Genomic DNA, 11,569 nt, shown 5'->3' with positions numbered 1-11,569 from the left:
GAATCGGCCAAGAGTGATCCCTGAATGCAAACATGTGTAAAACCTGAGTACTTCTGGGTAGGACACAAAAATAAATCAATAATAGTGAAATGAAATGTGCAGTTTGCAATCATGTAATACCAATGTTTAAAAAATTGATGTATAACCTTTACTACCTGTTTTTTTCCCTTTATTTTATTTTATTTTTTTACAGTTGTAAATTTACAATTTTTTGTGCTTTGGTTTCAATTATACAATGATCAGATACCCATCCCTCCACCAGTGCCCATTTTCCACCACCATGGATAATATCCCTCCCACCCCCATCCCCCTATCCCCGCTGTCTCTGTGGCAGGGCAATCCCCTGTGTTCTCTCTCTCCTTTTGGGTGTTGTGGTCTGCAAAAGAGGCATTGAGTGGCAAACATGTTCAGTCCATAGTCTACTTTCGACATGCATCTCCCCTCCTGGGAGGATCCTCCAAACATCCTTTATTTGGTGCTCCCTTCTCTGTCTGAACTGCCCTTTCCTCTAGGATACCCGGCTTACTACCTGTTTTTAATTCATGATTTTCCTAGCGTTATAAAGCCATTTTTCTATAAATTCTAAGAATTTGAGACTCTCTAATTAAGTAGAATTATAGATCTATGTCTGTCTTTGTCTTTGATATATCAATGCATGAACATGTAAAGCCCAACTTAAACCATAACTCTTGGTTTGATCCGCAGCATCCTATAAGGTTTTCTGTGCTTGCCTGACATTATACCTGAGCCCATAGCCTGGAGTGGATAAATAGTAAGCTAAATCATAACAATGTTAGCAATAAGAAGTAAGTAGCTCTCATATATTTCTGGCTCTGGGCTCAGAGATCACTTTTAACCAGGTGCAGGAGATCTTATGCAGTGCCAGCAATAAAACTTGCATGTAAGGTATATGCAAAGTAAGCACCTTACCCATTTTCCTATCTGTCCAATCCCTTATTTTTTTCTTTCTTTAAAATAGTATTATCAATTTCATTTCAAAGTTCTAGAATAGAAATTAAACATGTGTTCATTATTTGACTTGAAGTTCATGTTAAAGTTTTTGGAAGAAATTTTAAATTTTAAACATTTGTAGTTATCAACCATTTTTTATATTCCTTCAACTATTGAGTAATAGACCTCAATGCCTTATTCTTAACCAAATATGTGTACTGTTTTTGTATTAAATAGTGTTATAATTAAATACATTGTTTACAGAATCAGGTTTTAAACTTAAAATTTCTTTCCATGGGGTTCCATTGAGATTCACCTCCCATGGACGCTGTGTAGACATATGAGGAAATAGTGGATAGGAAATTTCCAAGTAAGAAATTTGTGTTGCTGATCACCATGATAAGTACATAAATTAATCTGATATAAATTATTCAGTTTATTATTGAAGACTTAATTGTCTTGCATTACAAAATTACTAGTATTATGAAATAATTATAGTAACATTAATAAAATGGTTCACTTTGCTTGTGGATTTTGTATGAATCACCTACTTGAAATTTCTCTATTATTAATTGCATTTTTAAAATTATAGAAATGAGCTCCTACATTCATAAAAAAAGTAGGAAATCATTTTATCAACTGACTATATTTACCCTAATTTAAATAGAGCATCAAATAATATTAAATAAAATTTAATTTCAAGAAAATATTGAAATTTTAATATTTGACATTGTGTTCTAATGTAAGTTTAAAGAAAAAGTAAATATGCTAATTTCACCAAAATTTAAAGTGTAAGAAAATTAATGAGGACAGAAAAAATGTTTTATAAGTCCGGTAAACAGAACTATGATGATCTGAATGAATAAGGGATACAGGTGACAGGGCTAGAAATAGTCAAGTCATCAAGAGTAAACAGACTAAAGAAACCATGGTATATGTAACACAATGGAATACTACACAGCCACTAGGAAAAATAAAGTCATGAAATCACTTATAAATAGATGAACATGGACAATATCATGCTGAGTAAGATTAGTAAACGGAGACAGACAGATATAGAAAGATTGTAGTATATAAAATATTATAATATGGGACTAATAACAGACAGTAAGAACAAGGGCTGGTAGGACAGGTCCATGGACAGACATTTGCCACAAGTACAAGGGCTGGGAAGGATCCCTTCTTGGATAAAGAAGGGACCAATAAGACAGAAATAGCTTGAAATGATCATTGTGGACAAGAACTGAGTGGTAAAAGTAGGGAAAGAAATATATATGATAATTTCTCAGGACCTATATTGAAAACCCCAGTGCCCAGAAGGAGAGGGAAAGAAAGAGAGGGAGAGAAAGAGAGGGAGAGAGAGGAGGAGGAAATTGCCTGTTATAGAGTAGAGGTGGGCTGGCTTGGGGGTAGGGGGAAGACAGAGCAGGTGGGGAGGGTGGCTGGAGGGTAGCTTGGGACATTGGTGACAGGAAAAGTACAATGGTAAAAGGATGGCTTTAGGAACATTGTATGACTGTAACCCAATGATGAGCAATGTTTTAGGTGTGTATATCACAGTGATTCGATTAAAAAGAATAATTTTTTTATTAGTGAAACAATATGAGGTACAGTTGTAGAATTACAAATTTTCATGCTTGGGTTTCAGTTATACAATGATCGAGTACCTATCCCTTCACCAGTGCCCATTCTCCACCACCAACGATCCTAGTAGCCCTCCCACCCCCTCCACCCTATCCCGCCACCCTGCTCTGCCTTTGTGGTAAGGCATTCCCTTTTGCTCTCTTTTCTTTTGGGTGTTGTGGTTTGCAATGGAGGTATTGAGTGGTCATCATGTTTGGTCTGTAAACTTTCAAGCTCTCATCTTACCTCCCAGGCAGATCCTCCAAACATCCTTTCCTTGGTGTTCCCTTCTCTATCTAAGCTTACTTTTCCCAAAGCATGTGCTGTTGGCTTCCAAGCCGTGGAGCAGACATCCTGGTACTTATCTCAACTATTCTTGGGTGTTCATCTACCATTCTGTTATTTCTATTCCCCAGATGAGTACAGTTTTTCTGTCTATCCCTCTCTTTCTGGCTCATTTCACTTAGCATGATACTTTCCATGTAAACCACTTGTATGCAAATTTCATGAATTCATCTTTTCTTTTCTTTTCTTTCTTTTTTTTTTTTTTTTGCTTTTTGTGTCACAACCAGCAATGCTCAGGGGTTATTCCTGGCTCCGCACTTAGGAATCACTCCTGGCGGTGCTTGGGGAACCATATGGGATGCCGGGGATCGAACCTAGGTCAGCCGCGTGCACGGCAAACGCCTTACCCGCTGTACTATTGCTCCGGCCTGAATTCATCTTTTCTAACAGCTGCATAGTATTCCATTGCATAGATACACCAAAGTTTCTTTAACCAGTCATCTGTTCTCGGGCACTAGGGTTTTTTCCAAATTTTGGCTATTGTGAACAATGCAGCAATGAAAATACAAATGCAGTTGTCATTTTGACTGTACTTTTTTGCCTCTCCGGGATATATTTCCAGGAGTGGTATTGCTGGGTCAAATAGGAGATCAATTCCTAATTTTTGGAGAATTGTCCATACTGTTTTCCAAAAGGGCTAAACCAGTTGGCATTCCAAAGAGCAGTAAAGGAGGGTACCTTTCTCACTACATCCACACCACACCGATTGCTTTTGTTCTTTTGGATATTGGCCAGTCTCTGTGATTGAGATGATATCTCATTGTTGTTTTGATCTGAATCTCCCTGATGATTAGTGATCTGGGGCATTTTCTCATTTGCCTTTTAACCATTGGGATTTCTTCTTTGAGAAAGTTTCCGTTCATTTTGTCAGACCATTTTTTTGATGGGGTTGGATGTTTTCTTCTTGTGGAGTTCAACCAGTGCTTTGTATATCCTTGATATCAACCCCTTATCGGATGGGTACTGGGCAATTATCCTTTCCCATTCTGTAGACTGTCTTTGAATTCTGGTCACTGTTTCCTTGAAGCTTCTTAGTTTAAGATACTCCCATTTGTCTATCTCTGTTTCATTTGCATGATTGGTGGCGTCATCTTTGAAGATACCATTAGCTTCAATGTTGTGGAGTGTTTTGTCAACATTGTATTCAATGTACCTTATGGATTCCAGTCTGATGTTCAGGTATTTAATCCATTTTTATCTGACTTATGTACATGGTGTTAGGTAGAGATCTGAGCCAATTTTTTGCATGTAGCTGTCCAGTTTAACCAGCACAATTTGTAAAGAGGCTTTCCTTATTGCACTTCACATTTCTTGCTTCCTTATCAAAGATTAGCTGATCATATATTTGGGGGAAGGGATGTCAGTGTATTTAACCTTGTCTGCGGCTCCGCCTTTGTTCCAGTAGCATGTTGTTTTAATTATTACTGCTTTGTAGTATTGTTTGGGGTTGGGGAGGTTGATTCCTACAATATTCTTTTTCCCAAGAATTACTTCAGCTATTCGTGGTTGCTTATTAATGGATCTGAATTTCAGGAGTGTTTGTTCCATTTCTTTGAAGAATGTCATGGGAATCCTTATAGGAAACGCATTGAATTTCTACAACACTTTGGGGAGTATTGTCATTTTGACAATGTTAATTCTCCCAATCCATGAGCAGGGGATATCTTTCCATTTCCTCGTGTCCTTTTAGTTCCTGAAGTAGCGTTTTGTAGTTTTCTTTGTACAGGTCCTTTACTTCCTTAGTTAAGCTGATTCCTAGGTACTTGATTTTCTGAAGCATGATGGTGAACGGGATTCTTATTTTCATGTCACTATCTTCTCTCTCATTATTTGTGTATAAGAAAACCATGGACTTTTGGGTATTAATTTTATAGTCTGCAACTTTACTATACAAGTCTATTGTTTTTAGAAGTCTCTTGGTAGAGGTTTTAGGGTTTTTTAAGTATAATATCACATTATCTTTTTCTTGTGTAACTGCTTTTGCAAGTATTTTCAGTACTATATTGAACAGCAGTGGATGGAGAGGACATCCTTGTCTCATACCTGATCTTAGAGGCAAGGCTCTTAGTTTTTCTCCATTGAGGATGATGCTTGCAATATGCTTGTGGTAGATGGCTTTAACTATATTAAGGAAAATCCCTTCTATACTCATTTTGGCCAGAGTTTTCATCAAAAACATGGGCTGGATCTTGTCAAATGCTTTCTCTGCATCTATAGATATGATCATATGGTTTTTATCTTTTCTTTTGTTGATATTATGGATTTATGTTGATTGTTTTCTGAATGTTAAACCATCCTTGCATCCCCGGGATGAATCCCACTTGGTCATGGTGTATGATCTTTTTGATGATTTGTTGAATTCTATTTGCTGTTCATTAGGGATATCGGCTTGTAGTTTTCTTTTCTGTGGTGTCTTTGTTTCCTTTTTTATTAGAGAGAAATGAGCGTCATAAAAACTGGGAGAGTTTCTGTTTCTTCAATTTCCTTGAAATTCTTGAGAAGAACTGGAAATAGATCCTCTTTAAATGCTTTTAAAAATTTGCTAGTGAATTCATCTGGTCCTTGGCTTTTGTTTTTGGGAAGAATTTTGATTATAGTTTCAATTTCCTTGATGTTTATAGGTCTATTCAGGTATTCCAGATCTTCTTGGTTCAAATTTGGGAGATTATAGGAATCTAGAAATTTTTCCGTTTCTTCTAGGTTCTCTCATTTTGTGGCATACAGACTTTCAATTGGTCTCTGAAGATCTTCTGAATTTCTTTGGTTTTCATTGTGATGTCTCCCTTTTTGTTTCTAATTCGGTTTATTAGAGTTCTCTCTCTCTTTCTTTGTGAGTTTCAGTACTGGTTTATCAATCTTGTTTATTTTCTTGAACAACCAGCTCTTGGGTTCATTGATCTTTCGTAATGTTTTTTGGGTATCCGTGTGTCTTGTGCTCCCTTTGTTGATCCTTTTCTAAGATCTTGAGCTGTGAAGTCAAGTTGTTTATGTGGGCCCTTTCTTGCTTCCTGAGAAATGCTTTCAGAGCTATATATTTTCCCTTTAACATGGCTTTAGCTGCACCCCACAGGTTCTGGTAGTTTGTGTCTTCATTCTCATTTGTTTCTAAGTAGCTTTTGATTTTCCTTGATATCCTTCCTGACCCATTCGTTGTTCTACATTGAATTGTTTAATTTCCAGGTGTTTGATTTAGTTCTCTGTGTCTGTGTGTGATTAACTTCTATCTTCAGTCTTTCGTGATCTGCAAAGATACAATGTCTATCTTCCTGATTCTGATGAGGTATGTTTTGTGACCCAGCACATGGTCTATTCTAGAACATGTTCCACATGTATTGAAAAAGAATGCGTAATTTTTTTGGGGGAGGATATAAAGTCCTGTATAGATCTATTAACCCTCTCTTTCTATTTCTTCCTTCAGAACCATTATTGTCTTATTGAGTTTTAATCTTCTTGATCTATACAGAAGTGAAAAGGTGGTGTCGAAAACTTCAACTACTATTGTGTTGCTCTCAACGTCCTTCTTAAGGTCTGTTAGCAGTTGTCGTAGGTATGTGGCTGGTCCTTCATTGGGTGTGTATACGTTTTGGAGTGTAATTTCTTCCTGCTGTACACATCCCTCGATTAATAAAAAAGCTCCTTCACTGTCTTCTCTAATCTTTTACAAACAGAAATCTATGTTGTCCGAATCGAGTGAGGCCACCCCAGCTGGTACTCCAATGATTCTAATGTTGTTCCTCTTGAAATCATCCCATAAGAGTCCAATTCGCTCTAGAGCTATTTTGAGGTCGCTTTCCATTGTTTGTTGTTTCCAGTCGGCTTCCTGCAGCTCATCTTCAAGTTCACTGATTCTGTCTTTGGCTGTGGTCTTTCTATTGTTGAGTGTACCTGATTCTTGACCGTAGATTAAGATCGGAACTCCGGATTCTTTCTCATTTGAGTCAAGTGTGATACTCCAAGCATAGCTCTTTCGATTCCTATTTGGGAGACCCGAATAGAATTCTCATCCTGTTTTCGTAGGGCCCAGGTCTCTGAGGCATATGTTAATGCAAGAAGAACAGTGGAATCAAAGAGATGTGCCCGGAGCCAGAGGTTCTTCGTCCTCTTAGCTATTTCTTCAATGTTCTTGTACACTTTCCAAGCCACTCTCTTCCTCCTGTGCAACTCAGGTGCCAGGTCATTCGTCATGTTGACTTCTCTACCTAGGTACACATAACTGTTGCATTCGGAGATGTTCATCCCGTTGAGAGTGAATGCTACTTCAGAAACGAGATCATTTCTCATAAACATTGTCTTTGTTAGATTCAGCTGTAGTCCAACATTTCCACATTCATGGTCAATGTTGGCCAGCATTTGTGCTGCTTAGCTAATGTTTGGTGTTATTAGAATGATGTCATCAGCGAAGCGGAGGTGGTGTAGTTGCCAACCATCTATCTTTACTCCCTTTTCTTCCCATTCCAGTCATCACATGATGTTCTTGAGGGTGGCACTGAAGAGTTTCAGTGAAATGGTATCAACTTGCCGAACCCCTCTCTTGACATCAATGATCAACTCCCTGTAGAATGGTGAGATCCTGGTAGTGAATCCACAATACAGCTCATGGAGGACCCTGATGTATTCACTTTGAACGCCCTGTTTAGCTAGGGCCTCAATGACTGCTTCAGTCTCAACATAAACAAAGGTCATCTTTAAATCAACGAACGTTAGACAGAGCAGCATCTTGAACTCCCAAGGAACCTCAATGAGCTTGGTTATCCTGTGGATATGGTTAATCGTGCTGAATCCTTTGTGGAACCTGGCTTGCTCACATGGTTGTCCTTCATCTAGCGTTCTGCCAATCCTGTTATGGATGACTTGAGTGAACAGCTACAGATGACAGACAATAGGCAGATCGGGCGATAGTTGCCAATGTCGTGGATGTCTCCCTTCTTGTACAGTAGTACAGTCCTGCTGGAAAGGGACCACTGGAATGGGACCTTGCATTCAGACATGTAGCGTGTGAAGAGCCGAGCCAGTGTATTGATGAGTACTGACAGCAGGTTCTTCAGGTGTTCGCGTCCGACTTTATCTGAGCCAGGTGCTGTTTGCTTCTTTACCCAAGAAATGGCATGTCTGATTTCGGAAGGGAAAACGTTGGGAATGACATATCCCTTCTGCAAAATGTGGCATGTGGGAAGGTGGATATAGCTATCAAAGAGATCCGAGTAGTAATGAGATTTGGAGACGACCACTGGACTAGAGCCATAACTGACTGTATTCCACTGAACGTCAAAATATGACGTGGCCACCCACCTATGATATGGTCATATTTCTTCATCAAGACCCTGAACAATCCGTTTGAGGCTCTTTGTGTTCCTAGAATGAGCAAATGCCATTGGGCTACATTAGCTTGTGACAGGGATGAATGGAGACCTTACTGACGCCCACTTGAACAAATCGATGAGTAACGGGATGTCAAGTAATTCAATGAATGTAATCAAAGCAGATAGAGAGTTAAGTGGAAATCATCTGCCTCACAGGCATTGGGAGGGGTGGAAGGGGGGTATATTTAGGTTCTTGGTGGTGAAAAATAAGTACTAGTGAGGGAAAAGGTTTTGATCAATGTATGACCTAGACTTAAACCTGAAAGCTTTGTAACTTTTCCCACAGTGATTCAATAAATAAATTTTAAAACATTGTCAGAATCACAACTGGTAACATCTAGTGAAGCCAATTCAAATCGCAGAGAACACACCAGGAATATTCATATAATTCTAATCTTGGGAAGAGCTAACATGTGGTTACTGATCACTTTGCTCACCCTGTGGATTTCCTGTGTTCATGGACGAGGTAAGCTGAAGATAGATCAGAGAGACAGGAAAGATAATGCAGTAGCCATATCGTCGGTCCCCTGAGCCTGCCCAAAATGATCCCTGAGCACAGATTCAGGAGTAACCCTTAAGCACCCCTGGATGCACTGTCCCCTCAAAAACATGAACAGCAACAAAAATTAAATAGAGCTGAACCTTTAGCTCCCACTTAGATGTAACTCAGCGTCTTGTCTACTTTCATGTGTCTACCTAATTCAAGATTTGGACAGTGAAAAAAATCTCCCTTTTGAATTTAGAATGGTGAAAACTTTATAGGAATACATATCTCACAATCATCTAAGTGGAAAGTAAAATTAAATGCCTTCTCTCTCCTGAGTTCCATCACTTGATATTTGGTATGATAATGAACATAGAGAGTCATACTAATACAACTTTTGGAAATATATTAGGAAAAGGCAGCAGGATGCATATTGGCTTTAGGGCCAATATCAAACCACTGGTTTGGAGTAAGGGCAGGACCCCTAACTCTCTTAAGCTACTGCAGAAAGAACCTAAAACTCAGTTCATTGAGGCCCCATTTTTTTCTAATTATTTTCTGCAAGTTCAGCCACTGTTGCTACAACCCAAAATATGAGGAATCTGGGCGATGGTGTCCCATTGATATGAAGTTTCCATTCATTGGGGTTCATTCATGATTGACTCCCATGTCCAACATTTAGATTTGGCCTTCTGGACCTGTGAGTTACCATGGATGGTATTGGTCAACATGAAGAACTAAAGATTATCTCTCATCCTGTTCATTCCATTCTAGGCCATGGGTCCCAATGTGGGGTTCTTTGGGCGACCTTCGTGGTTCTATCTTGGCACTAAAATCATCGACAATGCACATGTAGAAGGTGTGGTCTGCTTTATAGAACTTCTCCAGCTCCATGGAGAACTTCTCAATTTCTTCTACATCAGAGTTGAATGTTGGGGCATAGACAACGAAGATAAAAACCACGGGAAATGAGTCCTATCTATTCAACCATAAGTGTCCGATTCAGGTTCTATAGGCATTCAAATGAATCAATGCTCACAGCCAAACTTGTGTTGATGAGGACACCAACACCACCAATGCCTCTGTTGTCACTTGTTCTGAGGAACAGTTCTTCTCCAGTTAAAAGCGGTGTGATATTGTCTATGCTTTCTTGTCTCGGTCTGACCAATGATGTTGTACTTGATCTTCTGTGCTTGCACCATAAGGTCCTCAATGGATGCTTCTGAAGCCAGTGAACGTGCATTGAAAGTACAGACAGTCATATTTCTCCTTCTTCTTTTTGACAGCCTTGTTCAGAACTGAGATTTTATCAGTCTCCACTCGCTCATCCTTCTTAATGCTGCCGTATTGGGGGATCTTTCAGGTTCAGGAAAACGAGGCCCATTATTGTTACGTATTTTGGCAGGCCAAATATGCCACAGATAGCTTGCCAGACTCTCTGCCTTGTGGGTGGGATACTCTCAGCAGTTTGCTAGTCTCTCTGACAGGGATGGAGGCTTTTAGGGCAGCCTCCAGTCACCCTTACAAGTGCTCCTAGTCTACCAAATGCAAGCATTTGTTTGACAGGCATGTCGTAACAATCTGCAGCACCTGTTGTTTCACTCACTGGAGGCACCATTGACACCCTCCACCATGATGAGGTGGTGAACCATATGGTTCACACATATTTGAAAGGCATCAAGTACGGTGTGTTAATTATTGGAAATGGATAGGAAGTGTTTTATAATGTGTCTCACAGCTGCTTTGCGGCTTCACAGTTCGAAAAGTGGCCTGGACTGGGGCGACCATTCCAGACTGCCTTTGTATCTTCTTCACAGATTCTTTTGAGGTGCAGAAATTTCTTAGTTTAATGTACTTCCAGTTTTTATTCTTTGTTTCCATTTAATGGGTCAGCAGTGTTTCATCTTTCAAGATGCTTTAAGTTTCGATGTCATGGAAGATTTTGTCTATATTTTCTTCAATTTACCGTAAGAATTCAGATCTGATGTTTCAGTCCTTAATCCATTTAGATCTAACTTGTATGCAGAGGTCACAGTTGATATTTTTAGATGTAGCTGTCCAGTTTTCCCAGCACCACTTACTAAAGAGGCTTTCCTTGCTACACTTCATATTTCTTGCTCCTTTATCAAATATTAGGTGATCACATGTTTTAGAGTCTGGGCCAAGATATTCAGACCTATCTCTCAGAGAGCCCAGCAAGCTACTGAGATTATCCTACCAACACGGCAGAGCCTGACAAGCTCCCCATGGAGTATTTGATATGCCAAAAACAGTAACAAGTCTCACAATGGAGACATTAATGGTGCCTGCTTGAGCAAATCAATGAATAATGGGAGGACAGTGCTACAGTACTCATTTTTCTGCAGGTCTTTATTTATTTCCATACATGTGTATTAATTACTACATATCTGATAAAGGGTTTATATCAAAGCTATACAGATGACTGGTAGAACTTTATAAGAAAAAACACCCAATACTATCAAAAAATGGGAAGAAGAAATGAACAGAAACTTCCTCAAGGAAAAATTCAAAAGGCCAAAAGGTACATGAAGCAATATTCTACATAACTAATTATCAGGGAGATGCAAATGAAAACAACATGATATATCATTTCATGCCACAGAGACAGGCACACATTCAACTGAACTAGAACAACTAGTGTTGGCATGGATGTGGGAAGGAAAGGAGCCTCATTCATTGCTGTTCAGAATGACCACTGATCCTGCCATTTTGCAAAACAATATGGACAATCCTCAAAAAACTAGAAATTGAGCTCTCGTTTGACCTAGCAATACCACTTCTGGAA

The sequence above is a fragment of the Sorex fumeus genome, unplaced genomic scaffold (assembly GCF_029834395.1).
Source record: "Sorex fumeus unplaced genomic scaffold, SorFum_2.1 ptg000010l, whole genome shotgun sequence".
Classification (NCBI taxonomy): Eukaryota; Metazoa; Chordata; class Mammalia; order Eulipotyphla; family Soricidae; genus Sorex; species Sorex fumeus.
The sequence above is the reverse complement of the archived record's forward strand: the minus strand, read 5'-3'. Positions refer to the sequence as shown.